Below are 26,471 nucleotides of genomic sequence, written 5' to 3'. Positions count from 1 at the left end.
CAGGCCCTGAGTCCAAGGCCCAGGACTGGCCAAAAAAAAACAAACCAAACCAAAACAAAACAAAAACGCATCCAAAACAAAAAAGAACTCACAACAAATTACAAAATAAATCGCCTAATTAAAAAAATGGGCAAAAATTTGAGCAGATACTCTATTGGCATGTGAAAAGATACTAAATATGACTAGTCATCAGGGAAATGCAAATTAAAACTACCATTTTATTTCAATTAGTGTGTTGTAAGCTAGCCTAAAATGTAGTGGCTTAAAAACAATGGTAATGTGTCTACAAAAGCAGGAGTGAAGCTGGACAATCACTTCTATGCCACAAAGGTCCTCCTCTCTTCAATTTCCAGTAAAATCTTTTTCACTTTCCTTTGATCTGTTCTCAACAGCCTCATTGAGGGTGACTAAGTTTCTACTAGAAGCAATTTAGAAAACACTTTCCTTTTTTTAGCCATTTCCTGGAGGTCCTCCAAGCTTCCACCCAAAGCTACTACCTAGAACAAGTTTGTGGGCACCACAAAAGACCTTTTTCAGGTACCTGCCTACTATCTGTTGTGTGTGGGGTGGGGGGGGGGGGACTCTAAAACTTAAGGGTGCAAAAGAGTAGCATTGATTTTAGCCAAAGTGCAATTCAAGTCAGCTCCATGAGCCCACACTCAGCCCTGCCCCACAAAGCTACACCCCACATAGCTAGACCCCAGAAGATACATGTGCACTAGTCAATAGTGGCTTGCAGCTGGACTTAGCTACCCTGTTGTCTCTCAAATGGTCACATAGCCCCTCCACATGGGGCATTCTTCCAAAATGGTGGCTGTCACCATTTATCACTCGTGCCAGGGTAGGTGTCTCAAGAGAGAATGAGGTGGAAATTGCGTCACCTCTTCTGACCTTGCCTTGGGAGACATTCACCATTACTTCTGCTGCATCTATTCATTAAAAGTGACTCATTAAAGGATGGTATCAGGGAGAATGGCGGAGTGAGAAACTGGTGTTCTCCATAAAAGCAATGCCAAAATTCGTTAAAAAGTCTCTGGGTCAAGTTTTTTTTTCTTCTTTTCAGAACAGTAAAAATAAATCAAAGGTTTGCAGCAAACTGTGGGCTCAGTGGCATTGTAATGTACCCTGGTCCTATCCTTACTCCTTAACAATATTAGGTATAATTCAATATTGAAAAACAGTAGCGCAATAGTTACCCAAAGGAGAATAATAGACTTCATTCACAAAGAAGTGTGGTAGCAAAGGAGCAGTGGGAAAATAAACAGGGATAAGAGAGAACGATGAGAGACTGAACATGACCACAGTACATTTTATTCATGTAGGAAAACCTATTATTTTATACAGTTAATATACACCAATAAAAACAAATTGGAATTTAAAAAGTAAGGGCTAGAGGTACAGCTCAATGGTAAGACACTTGCCTAATATGCCCAAGGCCTCTGTAGCACTGCAGAAAGTCTGGTGGCTTTCAAGAAGTCTTACTGGAAATGCACTTCATTAACTTGCCTCAACACCCAGGCAGTGTTAACGCTGCACAAAAGTGGTCTTTGCTGAAGCACTCGTGCAAATATTTTGTTTGCATCAACCAAAAATGATAGATAACCATGTGGTAAGTAGTAAAAAGGCTTGAGAGAGACAGGAGCTGGTGACTCATGCCTGTAATCCTAGTGATTCAGGAAGCTGAGATCTGAGGATCATGGTTCAAAGCCAGCCCAGGCAGGAAAGTCCATGAGACTCTTATTTCCAATTAACCACCAGAAAACCAGAAATAGAGGTGTTATTTAGTGGTAGAGTGCTAGCCTTAATTAAAAAAAAATTCAGAGACAGCACCCAGGCCCTGAGTTGCAGGTCCAGGATTGGTACAAAAAAAAAAATCTATATGTAGTGAAACAACATATCATAAATAAAGGAGAAATCAAGGCATTCTCAGATAAACATGTATTTCTTATCATGTCTGCTTCCTTGGTCAAAGTCAACATTCTTCATTTATTACCTGGCTTATTGCAATAGGTTTCTGATTGCTACCTCTTCTTGCCTTCTTTCAGCCTGTTCCCAGCTGCGTTCTGGTGATCTGATAAATACAAACAGTATCATTTATCTGCTCAAAAACCTCCAGTGGCTCCAAGCACACTTCAGGCAAGAGCATAGTAAAGTAAGCAGTCTACATGATTTGAAGGCATTAGAAATGGAGTCATTTTTAGTATTTTACTTTCTAACTGGTTGCTACTAGTATATAAAATACAACTGGCTTTTCTTTTGACTTTGTATCTTTCTACTTTTTAAACTGTTAAGCAAACTAATCAATGAATATAAAGATATTAATACTTCTTCCTTTCAAATTGTTATGCCTTGTTTTATTTTTTGTTTTATTGCTGTGGCAAAACAAAAACCCAGCATAGCATTTAAAGAGTGGGTATTATTGTCTTATTTGCAAAGTTAGGAAGAAAGTAGTCATTTTATTTCACTGTGTGATATTTTGCTGTTAGTTGTGTTTTTTCCCTCCCTCCCTCCCTCCCTCCCTCCATTCCTTCCTTCCCCAGTCCTAGGGCTTGAACTCGGGGTCTGGGCACTGTCCCTGAGCTTCTTTTGCTCAAGGCTAGCACTTTATCAATGAGCCACAGCCCCACTTCCAGCCTTTTTTGTTTATGTGGTACTGAGGAATTGAACCCAGGGCTTCATGCATGCTAGGCAAGCACTTTACCACAAAGCTTCCTTCCCAAGCCCCATCACTTTTTTTCCTTATGCCAGTGTCTCATAGACTTTCCTGCTCAGGGTTGGCTTTGATTTCAATCTTCAAATCTCAGCCTCCTCAGTAGTTAGGATTACAAATGTGAGCTAATAGAACCCTGCTTGCTCTGTTTTTTTTTTTTTAAAGTAGAAATATATAGGTATAGTTTGCCAACCTAACTTAAAAAAATTATTTGGTCATCAACTTTGTCTGCTTCTGTTGAGACTTTTCAACTAATTTTTCTTCTTCTTCTTCTTCTTCTTCTTTTTTTTTTTTTTTTTGCCAGTCCTGGGGCTTGGACTCAGGGCTTGAGCACTGTCCCTGGCTTCTTTTTGCTCAAGGCTAGCACTCTGCCACTTGAGCCACAGCGCCGCTTCTGGCCATTTTCTGTATATGTGGTGCTGGGGAACCTAGGGTGTCATGTATACAAGGCAATCACTCTTGCCACTAGGCCATATCCCCAGCCCCTCTTCTTTATTTTATCAGGATTCCAAATTACATTGATTTCCAGCAACCAAGTTTTCATTTCTAGGCCAACTTAAGTTTGATTATACTACATACCTTTTATTTGGCTCATTGTTATTTTATTTAATTTGTTAATATTTTGTTAATATGTTTTGAATCTCATCATGTGGTATCCTCCTTGTACCTAAATTTTTTTTTTAATGGTAGCAGGCTTCTAAGTGCAGGTGACACCAACACAGTTACAAAATTCACACATCCCTTTTCCTTCCTTGTAGACAAAAATTTTGGATTTTTTCTAGGTAATTTTCTTCAGGTATGGCATACTTCAGAGAGAAACATGACCACCTCTATTGCTAGAGGAGAGCTACAGATTAGCTTAATAAGCCAGTCACAGTTAGTCTGTCCTTCTTGCCAACACCTGGTTTAGAAATAGGCCTGTGACAACTCTGGATAAAGCTAGAGGTAAAGTCAGAAGAAAGGCTTCTAGAAAAATGTTCCTTGGGTCTTGAAAGAGGACACTCAACAGAAGACTGTCCCTTTCTATTGCCAGATAGTATTATCTTCATTCATAATGTGTGTAAGGAACAATTAAGCATCCTGAGTTGGCCAAAGAGAAATACAGAAAAAAAAAACAACTGGGTTATTGTTGATAATCCCAAGATTCCACATACCAATCCTGTTTTCTGAAATAACATGGAACAGTTCTCTTTACCTCCAGCCTCTAGCATTCTGAAAGAAGATATTTTAAAATGAGAAGAGACTGGCTGGAGAGTTACTCTATTACAGGACACTGTGCCAGCTGGGTTAAGCTCAGTAGACAGAGCCTCCTGGTATGAGTAAGGCTCTGAGTTCCCCATTTACAAAATGGGACAAAGAGAAGGAGGAAAGGATGAGGAGAAGAGAGAGAAGGGGAAGAGGAGGAAGAGAAGAAAGGCAAGAAGGAAGGAAGGAAGAAAAGAAGGAAGGAAGGACAGAAGGAAGAAAGGAAGGAAGGAAGAGAGGAAGGAAGAAAGAAAGGAAAAGAGGTAGAGAGGAAGGATAGGAGGATGGGAGGGAGGAGAAATAATGATTTTAATAACTAGTTACGGAGGGATTGTGTTTAATATATTCAAATCTACAAGTTACAAACAAGAGTAAGACACTCAGAATTTAACTTTTCATTTTACAAACAAATTTTAAATCTAAAGAAAGAAAACTGGTTTTACTCTTATCTCCCACTATTACAGAAGTCCTGTTAATAATAAACCTGGCATTAAATAGAGCAGGGAGTAAGAAGCATGTCGGCAGAAATTAAGAAATTACCTGAAAGTTAAAAGACTGATCAAGATCACATCCTCCAACAGTGCACTAAAAGCACAGATTTCAGTTTTAATGACAGAACTTAAAAGAAAACAAAAAAGAGTGACTACACCTTAATATACTGCTGAGCACTGGTGGCAGTAGTGCCGTGTCTCTGTCATGAACACTGGAATTTGTTGAAACTCACATGGTTGCAATGGACTTAATTTGAAGCGGGTACATAAATAGCTGTTTAGTCTATTCATTATTTTGGACTTTTCTTCAAAGCATTTTTGGTATTTTGCTTCTCCCTCTTTGTCCATGGCCTCATTCTTTGACACCAGTGAGGCAAGAGACACACCTACGTGTTGCAGGTTTTTGGGTCACAGAATTGCTGTATGATTTCCACACACACGTTATATCTTGCCTTGACAGCAAGGATATTAATGAAAAGCATCCATCATTTCTTATCATTATTGTTTATAACTGAAAGTGATGCCTCAAGTGCATATAACCTGGACCGTGTGTGTGTGTGTGTGTGTGTGTGTGTGTGCATGTGTGTGTGTGTGTGTGTGTGTGTCCTGAGGCTTGAACTCAGGGCCTAGGCACTGTCCCTGAGCCTTTTTTGCTCAAGGTTGGTGCTCTACCACTCAAGCCACAGATCCACTTCCAGCTTTTTGGTGATGAGTTTCATGAACTTTCCAACCTGGGCTAGCTTTGAACCAGGATTTTCAGATCTCAGCCTCCTGAATAACTGGGCTTATAGGCATGACCACCAGTACCCCTTTAACTTGGTAAGTTTTGCTTTATAAAACCACATCAGGGGCTGGGATATAGCTCAGTGGTAGAGAACTTTTCTAGCATATGTGAGATGCTGGGATTGGTCCTCAGAACTGCAAAACTAACAAACAAATGACATGGACTTAGTTTTATTTTGTCTATTTATCACAGACAGATAAAACTTCTTCATGGACTGGCAAGAGCTTTCACTCAGGTACACAGAAACTATGGCTTTCCATTATTTGCTCACAAATCTATTATAAACTAGTAAACACTTCCCCTTATCTTTTAAAAAAACAATTTACTTTGTTTTTATAGAAGCGATGTACAGCGGGATTGCAACAAACTGAGTCAGGTGGTGAGCACATTTGCTTTCATACAGCATCTTCTGTTCCTTCATTCTCTCCCAGTCCCTGCCTCCCGTCTCTACCTACAAGTTGTATAATTCACTTTAATCAGTGACCAGTGCCTTTATCTTTTTATACTTGAAAATAGCTTGTCATGCCCCTTTGTTCAGTGACTAGATATCAAATGTATGACATATGGCCACTCTGAAGAGCCCCCAAACCTCTAAGACCTTAATTCTCCTTTGTTTGACCTATTCACTCCTACACTGGCCACCAGACATACACTACCTGAGGAATCTTGCGCTCTCTGCATAAAGTACTTGATATTTATTAAAGTACACCTGCTTTTAGGTCTAGCTTAATGGTTGTCAGGCCTCAACTGTATGTGTCTGTATAAATAGGCACCCAAACCGCAAACACGAGTGTGCCAGAAACCCAGATGTAGTGTCACAAAAGGGTGAAACTCGTCAGGGTCCCTGAAGAGACCATTACGGGAGAGTGTCAAGACCGCAAGCATCTTGGAAACAGGACCCAGCCACACATGGACTCAGTGCCCCTGGGGTGTGTCTTTTCTGGCTCCTCACTGAGGCTTCTCTCTCTAACCTTCTTTGAGCAAATGGACAGGGAGGCAGCCCTGTTATTTCTGTGTTCTCTGATCTTCTGATCTGTCTGGTCCCTGGAACTGTGTTCTTAGAATGTCTGAATTTGATCAGCACTCTAAGATGATTATGTTCTCACCACAAGTGGGTTGTGAACTAAATGGATTGAGTCGCATGGACAAGATCAATAACTTTCCCTCAGCTTTTTTTTTTTTCTTCCCCCAAAGGAAGTTCCCTTTGGCAGAGGCCATTAACGGGCATTCTAGCCATCAGAACTCAGCAAAGAATATGGAATTTTCTGGATTTATCTACTGGGCAAAATTAACTCCAACTCATTGCTAATTTGGCTCTTAGTTTTGAAAAATACACAAGCAATGACCAGGGTTTTGAAATGGTCAAATAAGAAATAAACTGGTTAAGGAAACCAAACTAAATAAGACACACACACACACACACACACACACACACACACACACACACACACACACACCAGGCACCTTATTTTCAAATTTCTTTTCTCCTACAAATTAACAGAGGCAAGCAGAAGCAATCTATCATAATTTCATACAGCAGCACTGTTAGCCAATATATTTGATTTGCTCCCAACTTCTTTTCCTATATGCTTGTTTTATAACAGATAAGAGGGACTGAGGATGAAGCATGAACAAGGTTCTGAGTTTGATCTTCAATTTGATTCCTTCCTTCCTTCCTTCCTTCCTTCCTTCCTTCCTTCCTTCCTTCTTCTCTTCTTTCTTTATAATGGTAAGCCTTGGGCTGAAGCCCTGACTAATCAGGGCCATTTAAGAACATGGGAAGAAATGGGCTTCCTTCTTACATATACTTAGTGCTCAGATTGTTAGGAAATACAAGCAATCTTTGAAACTTTTTCCCCTTGGGTTACCAGAATCCGAGACATTGATGACATTACATCGGTCGTTCATTTTAGATTCGTGGAGCCCACAAAAATCAATAGTTTTCCATTATCAGGTCCAGCTGGGTCACTAGCCTGTCAATGAGCTGTTACAATTGCTGTACAGGGGTGAGCCTGACCAGTCAATTGCTGCTGACAAGAGGAAAACATGCTGACAGCCACGGGAACAAGTCAGAACACAGATTTGCACTTCAGTCTGCCATCCAAAGAGACTCAGAGCAAGGCCATTTTCAAGACACAGGGCACGCTCCCCGGGAGGTCTGTGGGTGGAGCAACCACCTCTGTTTTATAGTACAAGTGTCTAGGGGCCTGTTCTAGGGCCAGACAACCACCTCCGGTAGAGTATAGCTATAGTCCCTGCCTTTGTTAGAAGGCAGAATTTCCCTAAACATCCCATTTTACCCAGAGTAAAATTAGGAAGAAGCAACTCTACTTTGATTACCACTGATGCAGATGAAACTATACCTACTTGCAAAATATAAAAACTGAAAGGGGAAGAATGTGAGCCAAAGGCAATACATCTGAGCAAATATAACTAAACATGTGGCAAATAAGTATTGATGGAGCACAGGGGGTCCTCAGGCATTGGTACACAGAGTGTACTCTAAGTGTCTCGTTTATTTTGTGATCTCATCCACACTTTGATCTCAGGGTGTGTGGGAGATATTTAACCAAACCAAGCAGCCCTGATCCGTGTCTCATCTATAGCCCTCTGTCTCAGATGCAGAGGGCCACAAGCAAAATTGAGGAAATTGTACTTGCTCTGCCCATAACTAGGAAGTGGGGAGGTAGAGTAGTGGGCCTCACCTCAGCCGATGGAAAGTTGCCTGCCTTGTCTAATGGGGCATGAGATTGTTGTGTAATCCAAAAGAAGTTGAGAGTGAATTCTAGCCAGGTAAGTCACTGTGCCTGCCTGCGTGCCCATGAGCACTTACGGGGCTGGCTCTCTGAAAGTCAATTGGGCAGCAAGATGTTTGGAAGCAACTGAAAAAGTCTTACTGTAGATCACTTAATTTGGGCTGGACTGACATCATTCACTGCACACATGCTTGATTTCTACAGGCCGTATCCCACTGAATGAAAGGTGGGATGTAGAGGGCAGCTCAGGAGTCTCAGTGGCTTTTGTGACTCTTCTTCATTTGTGGAGAAGAGGGTTAGGGAAGCTGAGTGAGGTTTTGTTGTTTTGTTTTTGTTTGTTTTACAATGTGTGGGTTTCCTTGAGCTGGCTTGGTTTCAGATATCCAATGATAAAGAGCTGCAAAGATAAAAATCTTGAATTTGTTTCAATATTATGATTTTTTAGATGTTCCACATTTATTTAAATTTCAATTATTAAATTATAGCCTTCTCTCTCCCCTCTCCACCCCTAAACCCCTCCCCTCAGGATCTCCAGTCTTTCTTTGGTTTGATGACAATTCACTAGTGTTCCATCATCAAAGCTAGTAATTCACCTGTTTTCCTGGAAGCTAACCAACTAGGTTTTTGTGTGTGTGGGGGGAGTTCCCCTCAATATATTCTACAAAAAATCATTTTTTAAATGAGGGGGAAAAAGTAGTTTTAACAAGAGCGAATTTACTAGTAATTATAGGAACTAGAGCACTTAGAAAAGCATGGGATTCATCGGAACTCTCCTAGCATTAATTAAAAGGAATTTATGTGTGTATGTTTTTTAAAATAAAATGCCTCCTATTTTTGCTCCATTATTCCTGCACCCAGTGTAATTCTGTGGAGGGCTGAAGGGGATTCAGGTTAATATGTTGACATACTTAACAATGCCGGGTCATGTTGCGCAATACGCTTCACTGGTTTGCTTCGGCACACCTCCTGACAAGGCCTAATCATCTCTACCCTAAAGGCACAGGGAAGAAGAGGATTTTAATTACTGTTCTGTATGCAAGTTTGCCAGCATTAAATTGAGACATAATTAGGCCTCTGAATTTTAATAATTGTCCTAGCTAATTGGGCAGACAAGTACGTTATGCAGCATGCCGTGATTAGATAATTAGTATTTCCAAATGACAAAATTGGGCTCTTGATTACAAATTCTACATGAAGGGAGGGAAAAGGTAGCAAGCAGAGCTTTACAAGTCTATTAGAGGAGAGTTTAGTGATGTTGGTAATATAAAGTCCATTAGGAAGCACATTTTGTTCTCAGAGCTGGGCACTGGGACAAGGACCTCTGGCCTACAGGGGCTTCCACTTAAGGCTCCTCTCCACCATAATGTGCTGTCTCCCGCCTTCTCCCCTCTCCCCATCCTTCAGTTTAGCAGCCATGAGAGACCTTGAGTAAATCTCTTTGAATGGATGGCAGGTGGTAACTTTGAAAAATAAATCACAGGCGCCAGGTACACAGGGTTCACTCATGTAATCCTAGTTACTTAGGAAGCTGAGACCTGAGGATCACGGTTTGAAGCTAGCTCAGGCAGCAAAGTCTGAGGCTTTTTATCTACAATTAATTCTAGCAAATAGCTAGAAGTGGAGCTGTGGCTTAAGTGGTAGAGCACAAGCCTTGAGTTAAAAAAAAAAAAAAGCTAAAGGACAGAATGTGGGCCCTGGATTTAATCCCTAGTATTGGAGCATGCTCATGCGCACGCACACATGCACACACACACACACATCATAGGATATAGGAAGAGTAGAATATAGGTAATCTAGCCATGTCAAAGGTATATCCATTGTGGCTTTTTTTGCAAACAGTTGTGCTTTTACTTTTTACCTACAATTCACCATTCTCATTTTATCATCAGCTTTCCTAAAATCTTTTTAGTAGAAAAGATCAAATTAAATCCTAAATTTTTGCCAGGCATGGTGTTACACACCTGTAACCCCAGTAACTCAGGAATCTGAGGCAGGAGGATTGTAAATTTGAGGCCTTCTTGGGCTACTAAAGTAATAATTATCTTACATTTTTGAGACATATTATTGGATGAAGAATAAAATTATATAATATTTTACTATGATGATGATGATGATTACCATAGTACTAGAGACTACTCTGGTTTGGACAGGAGTCCCTAAAGTCTCATTGTTCAAGGCTTGGTCCTAAAGCCATGATCTGAGGCATTTCTCTCATCATGAAGATAGAAGCTGCAGACCCGAGAGCTGAAGAGACTGTAGGAAATGGGGCCTGGTTGGAGAAAGCAGGTCACTAGGCATGCACCTTTGAAGGATATAGCTTGTCCCTGGCTCTTCTCTCTTCTCCCTCTCCCCCCCACCCTGCTTCTTGGCCACCACTATAAGAGCAGTTTTCCTCTGCCATGATATTACTGCCTCATTTCATGCTCACTGGGGCCAGATAACCATGGACAAACTGGGAGCCAAAATAAATCCTCCTTGCTCTGAGCTGTTTTCTTAGGTCCTCTGACACAGTGGTGGAAGGCTAACACACAGTTGACCTGGATTTGAGGTCATCACTTATTAGATATGTAACTTTTTTTCCCTGCTGGTCTTGGGGCTTGAACTCAGGGCCTGGGTGCTGTCCCTGAGCCTCTTTGTGCCCAAGGCTATTAGCACTCTACCATTGAGCCACAGCACTACTTCTGGCTTTTTAAAGTAGTTTATTAGAGGTAAGAGTCTCACTGGGACTTTTCTGCCCCTGTTGGCTTTGAACCTGGATCCTCAGCCTTCTGAGTAGGTAGGATTACAGGTGTGAGCCACTAGTGCTGGCTGGTATATAACTTTTTTTTTTTTTTTTTTGGCCAGTCCTGGGCCTTGGACTCAGGGCCTGAGCACTGTCCCTGGCTTCTTTTTGCTCAAAGCTAGCACTCTGCCACTTGAGCCACAGTGCCACTTCTGGCCGTTTTCTGTATATGTGGTGCTGGGGAATCGAACCCAGGGCCTCATGTATACGAGGCAAGCTCTCTTGCCACTAGGCCATATCCCCAGCCCTGGTATATAACTTTTAATACATTACTTAAATCTCTGGAAGACTCAGTTTTCTCATTGGGAGAATAAAGAACCTTCTCTGGCCAGATTGTTAGGGAGATGAAATAAAATAATGTATAGTACTTGAATCACAATGTCTGGTATAGAACATGTGCTCAATAGATATTACCTAGTAGTTTAATCCAAATCAAATCAACAGCATTGAAAGGTACCGTGTGAAGGGGCCGTGTCTGGCTTTGTGCTATGACAGTTTGATCAAGTGAAATGAGTCTCTCGCCCAGCTCCATTGCTTCCTGGACCAGGAACATGGAGCCCTTTCTATGCGGGGGGAGGGGGGGGAGCATTGCAACAGCTGTCTATGCAACCCAAACTTCCATACAGATTGCCTTGCTCCTCATTTTTCAAGGGTTGGCCTTGCAGACAAAGTCAACCACGAAGAAATAGGGAGAGCAACCAACCTGAGAATACTGTATACATTCTGCTTCTTACCCTCAAACTTAGTCTCTCACTACACAAATACAACTTTATTACTACACAGTGTTTTAGCTACTAAGCACTTTTTATAATCAGTAGGCTGAGTTCTGGAGTTACATTTCCCAGGCAAAAATGATTGATTAGATGCAATCTAGAACCCTTCTAAAAATGGCCTACAGTTGTTCCTGGGTGACTGACAAGCTGATGTAAGTTTGTTAGGGAAAACTCAGAATTATAGAATAACAAAGCTTCCACAGTTTGGTCAAGTCCCACCGGACTGAATCAACATGTGTTAGAACTTCCTTAGAGCTTGCTGTCATTTCCTTTGTGAAAAACCGAAGCGTTCTGGTGGCAATGCCATTATTCTCTCCCTGGGTAAACTTTGTATCAGGCAGACATCATCTCTTACTGCACATCATTACCTCGGAGGGAGCAACACATTGAGACCCGAGAAAGAAGAGAGTTAGTGCAGCACACACACACTCTGTGTGAAGTATAGAAGGAAAGAAGTGGAGGAAAATCAGAGAGGAGAGGAATCCCTCTCCCTGACCCCTGTGCACACCACGAGGAGATCTGTCCTGGGAGTCCCCTGCCGTCGGGGGTCACAGGAGGCAGAGCTGGTGCCTCCCCGGCCTTCCCTCCAGGGGGATGAAACCGCATGGTATGTGGAGGCGGGGCGGGCTGGGGGGGGGGGTCAAGGTAACTGTCATAGGACTTTTCCCCTTGCCACACAATGCTGAGGCTTCTCTCCCTCTCTTTTTGAAGGAGTGCGTGTATGACTGATCGCTCAACACCTTGTTGGTTCTGACTGCAGAAAACACACCTTATAAATATATGATAACCATCCTGTAATAGAGAGTGTGACAATTTACTTCACAGTGCGTTTCAGGCTGCTAATTGATCGTTTCAGTCCAGGGACGATTTGGAATAAATTATAGCCATCAAAAGGATATCACAGCTCATTTTGGTGGAAAGGGTTTTCACGTCGCTTCGTGTTCGTCTCCGGGAAGGAGGATTGCACCCCGCGGGCAGGGAGGGAGGGAGGGAAGAAGGGAGAAGAAAAGAGGTCAGTGGGCGGGGCCGAGAACCGGCTGACAGCACCGGGGCGGAGCCTAGGCTGCTATGGGCGGGGCTTCGTTCCGGGGAGGGTGAGGCCAGGCCCGAGCTGGGCGTTGTGGGCGTGGCTTGTAGTGGGCGGGGCGGGGCCTGGCACGCGTCGGCGGCTGCGGGGCTGCTGTCAGAAGGCAGAGGCCTCAGGGCCTCCCTCCCTTCCCACCCTCCCTCTCTCCGTCCCTCCCTTCCGAGGCGGCGGCGGCGCGGCCCCGCGGGCTGGGGCTGTGCTCCTCGGCGCGGCCCGTGTCCTTCCTTCCCAGCGTGGGCACTCCGCGTCCCGGCTCTCCAAGGTGAGTCTCCCGGGGCAGGGGTCCCCGGCTCCCCCTGCGCTGTGCGGACGCGGTCCCGGGGGTGGAGAGGGGGCGGGGGCCTTGTGACCGCTCACAGGGCCTGGTTCCCATGCCGCAGAAGGGGAGATGGAGGCGGGGAGCGCACCTCGGGCGTGGGCCGAGCCAGGAGGGGAGGCCGGGCCACGGGGGAGGCCGGGCCTGTGTGGGAGGCCGGGCATGCGAGAGAGGTCGAGTTACGGGGAAGGCCGGGCCACGGGGGAGGCTGGGCAGGTCGACGAGCTGGGGTCTCGGTCTGACCCTCTCCTAAGGCTACTCCTAGGTGTCGCGGTCCCGCCCTTCCCCTCAGCCCCAAACCCTATTCTGGATCTCTCACTCTTGCCCTCCCGCCCAAAGAACGTGCCCCCTGACCCTTTGTCCTCACTTGGCTAGTTCCCAGCAAAGGAGAGTGCCACCGTGGTGGGGGGGGGGGATGTCTTGCAGAAGACCTCCCACCAGTCCCTCAGGTTATCCCTGGATTTGGGAGAGAATGCTGTTCTACTCCGGTTGCCTCCCCTGTCTGTCCTCCAACCCTGCCCATGAGACACCCCAGGCACTTTTCATCCCCCTCTAAACTAAAGCCGGGTGGGGTCAGCGGAGGGCTGAGTCCTCCAGCTCTGACCACACTCTCCTAACCCCGGGCTAGGCCGTCGATCGGGAGTGCACTTAGTTTTTAAAAAGTCTTCTGTCACTCTAATCCATTGTGTCAATCTAGGGCAGGGATGTTTCCACGCAGGGGATTTTGACAGCAACCGTCACACCAAGCTATTATGAAGTGCGAAGTGAGTTCTGGAAGGACAGATCAGATAGAAACCTGTTCTTCTCCACACAGTATCTTAGAGGGAATCGCCATCAGTAAGAGGCATTTTAATTCACACACTAAACATGCTCTGTATTTGGTTGACATCTTTCAAAATGCTAAAGGAGGTAGTAACATTTATCATTTTGTAAGTATCGTTGGACTCCTCAAAGTCTCCACAGGAAGAAGGAGGTGGTCTTTTCCTAATCTACTTTGATTCGAGGAGGGACTGAGATGTCCTGTGACCGACTCAAGAGTCCATCCTAACTTGGAGAGAAAGTTCTATTTTTAAGACCAAACATTTTCTAAAACTGAAACTATTGGAAAAGTTAAATGCAAAGTCAAACCCAAATATAAGCAAACGAACCAAATTCTTTAGGGTGCTGTGGAAGTTACTATTACAGTAGACTCCGTATGCCTTGATTGAAGATAACATTTTTTTCTTCACATCCATCTCTATCAAACTAAATATGAATATTTTATCCTGGTGATGAGAAACTCAAGGAATATTATTAGAGAAGAGTTAAGGACTGTGGTCTTTCATTTATACAAATAGAAAAGTTTATTGACTACCCACATGTAGTACAGGGAATCAAATAAATTAGATATCAGGTTTCCTCTAACTTGTTCCTTCTTTATACTGCCATACTTTGTGTGTGTGTTTCTAAAACTTTTTAGACAAAATTTAAAGACTTCCACGATTGGAGGAGATTTATATTATATTTTTCATTTATTTTAGAATGTACTTTTTTTTTTTTTTTTGGCCAGTCCTGGGCCTTGGACTCAGGGCCTGAGCACCATCCCTGGCTTCTTCCCGCTCAAGGCTAGCACTCTGCCACCTGAGCCACAGCGCCCCTTCTGGTGGTTTTCCATATATGTGGTGCTGGGGAAGCTGTGGTGCTTCATGTGTAGGAGGCAAGCACTCTTGCCACTAGGCCATATTCCCAGCCCCAGAATGTACTTTTTCTTAAGTCTTGTTCCTTATATGGCATCCTGGACTGACTGGTTATATATGATATACACTATATTTTAAATTAAAAAATCAAGGCTATATATCTTTTTAAAAGTCAACCTGGTGATCTAGTGGCTCACTCCTGTAATCCCAGCTACTTGGAGGCTGAGATCTGAGGATCATGGTTCACAGCCAGCCAGGGCAGGAAAGACTCTTATCTCTAATTAAGCACATAAAAAGGCCAGAACTGGCACTGTGGTTCAAGTGGTATAGTGCTAGTCTTAAGCAACAGGAGCCCAGGGATAGCACCCAGGCCTAGAGCTCCAGGACTGGCCAAAAAAAGAAAAGTGAACCTGAACTGTCTACAATAAATCCAGCAAGCAAAATACATCCCAAGTAATCATGCACACACCTGGTTAAAGTTTATTGGTTTAATAAAAATACCCAGTATATTTATTCTAATTATTTATAGTTATAATTATTCTTAGATGGTGCTTGAAATAATTTACAACAGTGCCTTAATCCTTGACTATCAAAACATGTGAAATCTGAAAAATGTACTTAATGTAAAATTTTGTTAAGCACTATAAGGAAGCTAAGATATTAGGAATAATTATAGCCCAGCCCTAATGTTGCATTGTAGGGCTGAAATTCTATAATCAACATGTGACAATACACTTGTGTCTGTTTTAACTATACCAGAACCTATATATACATTTTCGTGTGTACTCATCCAACTAGTCAGACCAAGTGGAAAGAGCATTGGATGGCTTTTTTTGAGTGGCTTTTTCTGAGGTCACTATACCAACATAGTGGGTACATAATTTGAATAAGGACAGCATCACTAGAAAAAGTGCAGCTGCCACAGAACAGCTTTGAGATTGCTTATTTGGAAATATCAATTCTCTTCAATTGTCAATGAATTATGAAGTTAACATCCATGTACATGTGTGATACATTAGGAGTTCTATGGTGGCACTATGCACACATTACTTCAGAAAGTTGTGTTGTCAAGAGTTTTGTTGGCTGATTTTGGACTTTATGACAGCTCACAATACTGGTATGATTCTAAAAGCTGTTGAATCCTAGAGTGTACAAAACAATCAGGATATAACAGCTAAAAGAGGATTGCTCTATGTAATTCATTAAATTGGTGAATTACATTTACCAATTCAAGGAACTTACATTCCTTGAAACTTAAGAGCCCTACTCTTCTGAGAAGAGTATTCTATCTAGTGAGCAAAGCTTTCCACTATGACAAAGAAACTCCAACATCTTTAGAGTACAAGTAAGTCTAACCTAGAGCTAAAACATTTGTAATTTTTAGTACTTGATTGTGAATATAGACACCAAAGCACATTTGTAATGGAATCACCTTGTTCTACTGTTAAATTTATAATATACTAAATACTATACAAAATACAGAATCATGCAATTGTTGTGGTTTTTTATTTCATTTTATTTTTGGTCCTGGGAATGAACTCAGGGCCTAGACACTGTCCCTGAGCTTTTTTTGCTTAAGGCTAGCATTAGTGATTAATGTGAGATAATAGTGGTTACTTAGAGGTAAGAGTCTCACAGACTTTCTTCATCAGGTTGGTTTTGAACTGACATCCTCAGATTTAAGCCTCTTAAATAGCTAGGATTACAGGCATGAGCCACTAGTTACTGACTAGAGTCATGAAATCCTAACCTAGTGAATTTAAATTCTTACTAGGATCTTTAAAGCCAAAACATAGGAAAGTATGTAGAAAAATAGTAAAGAGAGAGAGACCAGAAGAAGAAAGATAGACTCTGGAATTTTTGAATCATAATTATTTGAATTCATTTGAGGAAGGACTTATCATTGTTACCTAAAAATCACTAGAGAGCCATTTATAATTTGAGAAAATAATTCAACTCCAACTGAAGACTATGGAGAGCAAGACAAACAGATGGAATACAATTAGCTGGGTAGGAGTTTTTCTAAATGTTGTGGTATAATACTTTAGTATTATCTAGAGGGCTATGAGGTCATTGGTAATTAATAGAAATCTATACCATGTTGAACAGGAGGAGAGATAAAGGCCAATGAACAAAGATAGAGTTTTTATGCCTAAACTAACATTGCAAATGATGGTACTCTTACAAAGGGAAGATTGGCTAGAAGATAAGAGATTGGGGCAACAGTCCCCAAACATGTTCTCTCTCATACCAGATTTAGTGGGACATGAAGATTAACTACATAGTCGAGACAAAAATAATGTCCTTATGTAAGTCACTTATAAAGCCTGGAAATTGGATGACTTTGATTATTCCCCAGAAATTATAGCAAATGGGCCAAATGGACCCTGGATGCCAGGGCCTCCTATCTAACTAATAAGTCAGCAAACGATGCCAGATTCAGTTCCATTAGGTAGACCAAACAGTTCTTCATAGGAGCACTTGGGAAGATCAAGGGCCCAGAAAACCCTCCATAAACCACAACCATTGTTGGAAAACAATTGACAGTAACATTGAAACACCCTGACCAAGAATATTTTAAAATTTGAGTTTAAATATGCACTTTTATAGCTTCTGGAGAGGCAAGGGAATTCTTAGTGTGGTTTGGGTAGTTATAAGTCTGATGGGTACTTCTTGAAGCCCATCTCATGTAAAGAGGTTCTTGACTTTAGGTTTATGAAATTTAGGTGTGGATCCTGAATCTAGAACAAGGGGGCTTTTGTCCTTAAGAATTCCAAAGCATCCCCTGGAAGAAAGTCAGTGTATCCAATAGTGATATACACCTGTTGTAATCCACAGAGTAGTTGATCCTCCTCTGAGATGAAGTAAAGGGAAGGATTTTGTTTCCAAAATGTCTGATTTGTGTACTGTAGCATAGGCTTTGTAGGCTAAGGTAATGGTTGTAAGCCCTTAAATTGTCCTGCTAGTTAATGAAAAATACCAATGAAAGTAAAATTGTCCTTGAGAATCCTTAGATTCATAAAAGTACCTTGTTGCAATCAAGAGGGTTTTTTTGTTGTTGTTGTTTTCTTTTTCGTTTCCTAGAGACCTGTTGCAGATAAAGAACCTCGATGGCTTCCTAACACTATCAAGCGTAGATCTGCAGCATGAGCACTGGTGGGACACTGTCCTTAAGGAGAAATAGGGTCAGATTCTGGGCTTTGATGCTTGTATTCTAAAAAGGGTCTTCATGGCTTGAGTCCCACAAATTGGCCTAGTTGTCAGCTAGAAACATATTTCTTCCTTTTTTAAAAAAGTTTTTGCCAGTGCTGGGGCTTGGAACTCAGGGCCTGAGCACTGTCCCTGGCTTCTTTTTGCTCAAGGCTAGCACTCTACCACTTGAGCCACAGCGGCCTATTTGGCTTTTTTGTTATATATATGTGGTGCTGAGGAATCGAACCCAGGGCTTCATGTATATGAGACAAGCTCTCTACCACTAGGCCATGTTCCCTAGAAACATATTTTTTTTTTTTTTTTTTTTTGGCCAGTCCTGGGCCTTGGACTCAGGGCCTGAGCACTGTCCCTGGCTTCTTCCCGCTCAAGGCTAGCACTCTGCCACTTGAGCCACAGCGCCGCTTCTGGCCGTTTTCTGTATATGTGGTGCTGGGGAATCGAACCTAGGGCCTCGTGTATCCGAGGCAGGCACTCTTGCCACTAGGCTATATCCCCAGCCCTAGAAACATATTTTTTAACAAACAATAGTTATTCTTTCCATAGTAGTGACCCATTTCTGCTGCAGAGGCAGCAAGACCTCACAGGCCATTTTAAAAAGTTAATATTTGTGTCTTTCCTTTTCTCCTGTTTTCCCTCTGTGTACTTAAAGATGCCAAAGATATGGTAGGAAAGGAAATTTCCCCCTCTCTCCTGGCAACTCCAGCACAGAGGTAGTGAGGATCATTGGGCGTGGCCCCTAGAGAGGTGGAAGGGGAACTAACCAGCTGAAGATTAAAAGCAGTGCCCTTTCTCTGAGGTCATAGTTAGAGGAGTTGTTCTCTAAAGGTTTATTGAGTATCTTACACACCATGACATTTCATTAATTCACACTATGTGAAGCAGGAGGCTTTTGAGCCACTATAATATGATGGCTAAGAAAAAGGGGTATTGCATTCAGGCAGTCTGTTTTGGTATCAGATCTGCTACTTCCTAGCTGAGCAGCTTGGACCAAGTTTTTAATCTTTCTGAAGCTCAGTTTCTTTCTCTACAGAACAGCAATGGCAGTCTGCGCTTGTTAGGGTTGTTAGGCATGAGCTGAGTGTTTAACACATAGGAACATGATATTGGGCTTGGAGAGAGAGGGAGGAATGTAAAGAAATAGATGGTGACAAATTGTTATCTTCAAGGAGTATGGACTCTGCTCTGGAAGGGATTGAGTAAAAAATAAAAGTGACAGCACAGGGCAACAAATGACAGTGCCAAGTGAGTGCCATGATACTGAAGGTTCACTGTGACAATGTAGGCCACGAGTAGGCTGATGGCAAAAGGTGTAATACAGATGTGGGGATTTCTCTCTGGATTTGCAGGCCAGGTGGGACCCCTGTTCTGTAGAGTGGGACTGAGAAGGTGGCCAGGTGGGACCCCTGTTCTGTAGAGTGGGACTGAGAAGATGGCTAGGTGGGACCCCCATTCTGTAGAGTGGGAGTGAGAAGGCATTCTACATGAGGGGAAGAAGTGATCTAAGCAGTAGGGCAGGAGTGTGCCAGAGGAGGAAAGCATGCCAATGTTTGCACCACACAGACAATCCTCAGCATCCCAGCACCTTGACTTCTATAGCTTCAGTTCCTTCAGCCTGGAAATTGGTATTGTTGTACCCATCACATTAAATCAAAGGAATGATCCTTGTAGGGCCTAAAATAGTGCCTGGCACTTTCAATACAATAAAGAGAATTAATTTCATGTTTTCAGGGGACTATGGGAGATCTGACTGCCTAAAGAGCTGTATTGCCTCCTGTAGGCAGGTCATGGAAAACAAGCCAGAAATGCCAGTTAGTGCTTAAGGAGATGGTAGAAGGCTTGAGGCCCCTGCGGTTGTTACCATAAGAATTAGGAGGCATTGGAGTAAAGGGAAAATTTAGGATAGTTACTCTCAAAGCACTTTGAAGACTGTATGGGAGAAGCAAGGAACCTGCTTGAGCATGTGAGGTGATCAGCTTTTAGATTAGGGTAGTAGCAGGGTTATCATACCTCAGTTCCTAAGCTGCTAACCATTTGTAGCTCAGCAGTAGGGTGGGGAGAGGAGATTTTTGTTTGTTTGTTGGTAGACTTCTAAAACTTAGTGGCAATTGTGCAGAGTAACACTAAGATACATTAATAACTTTGGAAACAAGCTCCCTCAGTATTCAGGGACTAAAAGATGGGAAGTAAGGATGCCAAATAAACCTCTCAGTTTCCTCCAGCCTATAAAGACTTTTAAGAAAATTCCTTTCTCTGTGTTATTAATTCAGATTGAGAGTATGTCTTTATTAGGTTCCGTTTATAGCTGTATGGAGTTTGAGGTTAGGATTGCTCTAAAGGAGGCCTCGAGATAAATGGAGAGGACCCAGCCAGGCAACTTATTTGGTGATAGTAAAAACAGGATGATAAAATTTTGTCCTCTCTGAGAGATTTAATTAAAAACACAAACTCAAAACAGGTTGAATTCTAGAGAATTCATTTCTATTGCCTCACATCCTTTTTTCGCCTCTCTCCTCTCTCTTTCTCTCCTGTCCATAGCAGTTTGTAATGGGAGATTCCCATGGTAGATGATTGTACTTCCAAAGATAATCACAATGATTATATGAACACCAATTTGAAAAACAGGCAATCCTAACTGTGGGAGGTCTTAAATATTAAATAGGAAAGGGTAGCCTGACCTACTTCTGACTTCCTGAACTTGGCTGCTCTCTGCGTTGGCGACTAGGGCAGCATTACAGAACATCATAGAGGTGCCTGGAGCAGGTCTGCTTCCCCCGGAAGGAGAGTGCCCTTCATGGGGGAGGAGTGGGAACAGTGGTTGGCAAACCCAAGGGGGAGAAAAGTGTCAGAGGAACTGTGAGGTTAGAAGTGAAGCACACTAGCTTAGTCCTAACACTTCTGAGCAAGGGCAAGGAGTGCGGTTCTTTTCTTTCCATGACCTGAGTCTATTTATTTAAATTATATGCTAGGGCAGGGAGGAAAGATAACATTATGCCAGACATAGGTTTAAGATACAGACATGCAACTATTGTCCCTCTCCATTTCACTGTTGCCTGGAACCAGAGGCACAACCCCCCGCAAAGGGAAGGAAGGGGGAAGTCAAAGACTCCCCACTTCTTAATGAAAGATTTATGGGCATCTACTCGATGCCACCATAACAGACCATCCAAAGTAGCCCTGGTAGAGGGCCAGGGGCAGGTGGCACAGGGAAGAGGCTCTGCAGGGCACTAGGAGCACTCATTTTGTGACAGGACCAAGTCAGAGACCAGTCTTCGCTCTTCCACAGAGGCTGGTCTTGGAGAGGACCCCCGTGCAGGTTTTGTCCTTGCTTCCTTTCCCAGCCTCTGCCTGAGTTTGCAGTGGGACCTCTCTCTTTCTCTCTCTTCCTCTTTTTTATTTTTTCAATTAAATGAATTAATTACTAGGCATTTAACTTTTTGCCAGACTCTTTCATTATGCCCAGAGTTGTTGCTGAGCAGCAAAGGGAAGTAATAACATTCGCAGTGAGGGGCAAATCCTGTTAATGAACAAATTAAAGTTCAAACAGTGATTCAAGTTCACAACCTCTCTGTGGCTCTTCTCTTTAATAAGAGTTATACATGTTACTTTCCTCGCTCTTTTCTCCCTTTTATTACTTTTTAAGCTTTTCATCAACACTGCCAGGGCATATTTGAGGCTCCCAACCTTTCAGCCCTGACAAGTACTACAGCAGTTATAATCCTGTCTTAATTTGGCAACTTTTGTAAAACACATAAAGGGCCCAGGGTCACCTTTGGTGACCAAGGCCCCGGGTGACCCTATAGCTTCTACCTCCTGCCAGCTAGGAAAGTACTTGCTGGGCTGCTCCTCTGGTATTCACACCACTCTGGCCATCAGTCTGGGATGACTTAACTCCCCACCCCATGGTAGAGTCAGGCAGGACCAGCCCATCAGTGTTAGAGCCCTTGGTTCTTTCTCAGTCACTACCTCTTCAGTTGTCCTCTCCTCCTAGCTAGATTGCAGAGGATCAGGAAGAAAGGAAGGAAAGAAGGAAGGAAAGAGTCTGAACTAGTATCTAGAAATGTATATGGGGCAGTGGATTTGAGGTAGGAACGGGTCCATGCATCCTTAGTCCCAGTGGGAAGAGCCTGGGAGGAGTCTAGTGTCTACTCCCCCCATTTTTTTCACTGTGGATTGCGTGGGGGTCTTTTCTACCTCAGCAACTGGCTTCTCACCACCATCCCCCTGAGCGTGGCTAGATATAATCACCATGACAACTGCAGTCTATGAGCATACACATAATAGAGATGAAATAGACAAAAGATTAGCATGCCATGAAAAGTACAATAAGTTTCTTATTTAGCATTTAGATAACTGTCTTTCCTTCGGAGCGAGCTTCAAAGTTGAAGCCAGTTTAGACCAAGAGGATTAATTCTTTCTCCCACATGCTTCATTGAATCTCTCATTACCAAACTTTGTCTGTATTGATGTAAGATTTGATTGAAGATTAGAGCATTTAGCAAATCTTGCTTTTCTGCATGTATCAGGTCCTTTCAAGCACGGATCGCAGTGCCCAGTGGTCAATACCCTTACTTTTATCCAGTGTCTGCTTCATTTAAACTTAATCAACTCCATCAATGAACTGGAACAGGGAAACGTCCCTGTGGTAAGAATGTTGTGCTTTTGTGGGATAATTCTTTGCTCTTTCCCAATCCGCTGGCGTTAAACCTAAAATTGCACTATGATGAACTTTTTTTTTTTAATCAATATGATAATGACAATTGGGCCTGAATGCTCTGGTAGGACTTAGAATAGAGCGAGATCTGGCCCCTATTACCAAAACAACTTACCATCCGGCGATAGTCTGAATCCTTTTGTGTGGCTTTAATACCTTTTCTTTCCTGACATTGAATATTGCTCAAGCTGGAAAATGATGCATCTTTGTAGGGAAGGCTCGTATGTCACAGCCGGAAAGTGAAGCAGACCGATTGGTTGTGTGAATTATCTGACTCGCTACAGTGAGTTATTTGCACTGTTTCCCTACCTAGTCAACAAGTTCCTGAGGTATAGTAGAGATCAATCAAAACTGACAGTCCGCGTGTGAAGGCTTTACTGTGTAAATCTGGTGCACTCATCCTGGCCATGCCGGCCCTGGCATCTGTATATCATTTTTATACTGCTACCAGTAGAGCAATTTCAAAAGTATTTGCAAGGAAAATGCGTGTCCCCATCTGTTCCTGGAAGCATAAATGTGCCACCTTCAGAGGGTTTTCACTGGTAATCATATCTTTAATGATCAGCAGACTAGTGATATATACCTTTCCATAAAATGGGGTTTTCTTCACTTTATTGTGATTGGCTAGAATAAATAGCTTTTCCATATGTTAGGGAGATAAAATATAAGATTAGCAGAGGTTGTTTGTTGGGATAGTAAACAAAAGAAACAATTCATTCCAAATAATCTTTGAAAAGAAGCAATGACAAAATTAAGTTGCAATAACAGAGCATCTGAGGCCCCACATCAAGAAACAGACCTTGTTCCTCCTTGGAAAAGGAGCCGTTTAAGAGCTGAAAGTCAGAATCTGCTAGGGGATTCCCTTGGCTTATTGTGGAGTCAGGGGAGGGAAAGGAGCAGGATGGAGGCAGGGTGAGGTTGTCTTAGTTCTCTAGCAAGGTACTGTTTCCTCTCCCACCCCCACTGCAGCACCTGGATAAGTTGGTGGGCTGGTGTGTAAAATGCTACCCTGCTGACTTTCTCTTCCTGTCTTTCAGGAAGAGCTAGGTTGTTCATGCACTGTAAAGGTTGTCTTCCTCAACCAAGGTTTCTGTTCTCCCACAGAAAAGGGACAATTCTGAAAAGAAGAGAGTTTGGGAGGCCCACTGGAGATCTCTTAGGAAATAACCCTTTTAGTGATTCTATCTTACCTGTACAGGTGACAATCTGCAGATGCAATCTGGTGCTGGCCACACCCCCTTGCCACACTTGCTTGTACCACCTTTCCACTGGGAGCCAGGAGAGCTTTTTCACATAGAGCCTCTTTCAGTTTGGGGGAACCATCTTGGCAAAATTTGAGAGCTTTTCTTATGACCCTCACACCCAGTCAAAGTAGTGGCTCCCAGGGCTGGAATTTCCAATTCCATCTTGTTTCCAGGACTAGGATAGAACCTTTAGCTATAGGACTTCAGACTCTAAACAGTGCCCCTCTAAGCAGAAAATACGTGTGAGTTCCACATAGACCCAGTTGTTAGCTTACAGTTACTCTTTCCTCTTATGTGTTGCTATTGACTTATATTTTTCCTTGGGATAGAAGAAGAAAACTACATCTTTGTACCTTCTTACTGCATTCTTTGCTCTCTCTCCCTAAAATGCCTGCTGTTCTCACTCAACATGAGTGTCAGGAGGAATGTTAGTTTCACGGTGGAGAATGTGGTCTGCACTCAGGTCTCAAGTAGAAAGGCTCCATTAGCATCTTAGCTTGTGTTAATTTCCAGGCCTCTGAACAGTAGAAAACAGTGCATCTGATATGCAGGGCCAGAGAACGATCAGTAAGCCATTGTGGAAAGATTTTGTTTTAAAATTCCCCCAGTACTTTAATAGCATCATTTTATAGGTTGGGTTGCACACAGGGAGGCAGATTTGCCAATTCTGATTTTCAAGTAGATTACAATTTTCTTGACTTTATACCAGAGGCACTGTAGTTTTTACGATTAGGATGAAAGGAAGGGCAAGCCACACTTGTTTCTACATTGTGTTGTCATGTACTTGAGGTCATCAGTGGCTCTGCTTTCAAGGAAATTCTGGCATATGTTGTATTTGAAACACTATTGGCCCTCAATTAAAAATGGAGTTTCCTGCTTTCTATATGTTTATGTTTTGATACCCATTTAGTATTGTTTATAAAAAAAGAAGTAAAATTCATTGAGTGGTTTTGTCCCAAAAGAAGTCGATCTTGACCTTTGATCCTACCAGAATGCCTCTAGAGTTGGACCATTCCACACTTCTGTGCCCAGAGATCCTTTGTCACTCAGGAGCCTCTGCAGGAAGTTGCTGATTCCACCAGAGTGGAAGTCACCTGTACAAGCTGGTTGAAGCTTGGAGTCTTAGAGTTACAGGCATCCAGGAAAGGACCTTGCTTGAAACCCTGGACTTGAAGCTGTCTGCAGTAACGGAGTTTGATTGGTTCAGAATCCCAGACCTAGTACCCAAGACAAATCTTGGCCCAGTACACAAGAATCAAACATTTTAAGCCAGGTACACCATGTCCAGTATAAAAATTTCCTGTACCAGTAGTGCTGGCAGTGACGGTTACTGCCATAGAGCCTTGGCCCAGTGGTCTCAATCTCAGGTAAACTGCTAAGGTGTCTGGGTAAAATGTAATTTCAATTTTGTAAAACCAGAACACTTCTCACCTTATAAAGAATTTAACCTGTACTCTCAGCTATTTGAAAACGTTGATAGAGGGGTAATTTATAATGGTGGTAATTTATAATACCACCTCATGATTGCAATAAGTCAATTATGTAGTAACATTTTTTTTAAGGTGGCCTTTAACAGGATGGGCATAATCAGGCTTTCTGAAGCAAGCTTAGGGAAGCAGCTCCTTTGATTAAGGAAAACAACAGCAACAACAAAATACCCACCTCAACTAAAAAAAGTGAAAAGAACTTCTAATATTTACCAATTAAAACCCAATGAGCTAAATTACCGATATAATGGTCCTTGGACCTTAATAATGCCACAATGTTTATAGTTGCCAGAAAGTGAAATTTTGGGGGTAATGAAGTTTATTTTTGGTTCTCCTTAAGTCGAGTAATAATAGTTTGGGTCACTCAGGGCGATGAGATCTCCCCCGTTTCCGGAGGAAATGGCCGAAGGGCACGTTCATTTGATAAGAGTCAAAGATGTCACCTGCGGGCAGAATTTCTACGCTTACCCTGTGAGCACTATTAAGGGTTTTAATTTTAGGCCCGAACAACCGGGTTGAGCAATATATACAATGGGGAGGGCTTCTCGTGGGTGGGGAGGGAAGACCCCACCGTTTGCGGGCCGCCCCTCCCAACGCCGCTCCCTTCTCAGATCCCCTCCCACCCAGCAGAAGCCGGAGCAGGGCCGTCGGAACCCGCCTGGCGGTGGGCTTCTGGGCACGACCCGCACACCGGACCTGGGGTCAGGTGGGGTTGGGGGACTGTGTCCGCAGGAAGGTGGTATCTGCACCCCCCCCCCAGACTGGCGGAACACACGGGGGTCGACCTCGAGGTGGCCCCCGGGAGTGAGCGGATTGGAGCCGCGCCCTCCCCGTCCCCCTTCCTGTCAGAGGCGCCTCCCTGGGGGGCCGAGGCGCCTGGAGATCCTCGGGGTTTGCCTCCCCCAGTCTGGAGCAGGGGGCAAGGTGGGGGACCGGTCGGACTCAGGCTCCAGAGCCACTGCTGGGCCTCAACCCCCCAACCCCGACCCCTCCCGGCCCCCGGCCCGGCCCTCGACTCCATCCGCCTCCGACCACCCAGAACCTGAGACGCCCCCCTGCGGCAGGAGCCACGCCTCCGCCCAGGTCCAGCCCGATCCCCGGATTTGGGGGTTCGCCCGGGCCGGTGGGGAGCGGCTCCCCCTCTCCCCTCCCCGGGGTGGGCGCTGGTCGGCCTGGCCCCGCCCTGGACGCCGGCT

At 43.4% G+C, this 26,471-nt stretch overlaps 1 long non-coding RNA gene across 1 annotated transcript in view; it reads left to right on the top strand.

Moving 5' to 3' along the window:
* The first annotated feature begins 12,801 nt into the window (after positions 1–12,801).
* The window catches only part of LOC125355532, a 17,342-nt gene continuing 3,672 nt past the window's right edge, over positions 12,802–26,471 (top strand). Inside the window, exon 1 of the long non-coding RNA XR_007211672.1 lies at positions 12,802–12,890. This is a non-coding gene — a long non-coding RNA (uncharacterized LOC125355532). The remainder of the gene's footprint in view (positions 12,891–26,471) is intronic.

This window comes from Perognathus longimembris, chromosome 7, assembly GCF_023159225.1.
Source record: "Perognathus longimembris pacificus isolate PPM17 chromosome 7, ASM2315922v1, whole genome shotgun sequence".
NCBI lineage: Eukaryota > Metazoa > Chordata > Mammalia > Rodentia > Heteromyidae > Perognathus > Perognathus longimembris.
This window is presented reverse-complemented; position numbering and strand designations above follow the sequence as displayed.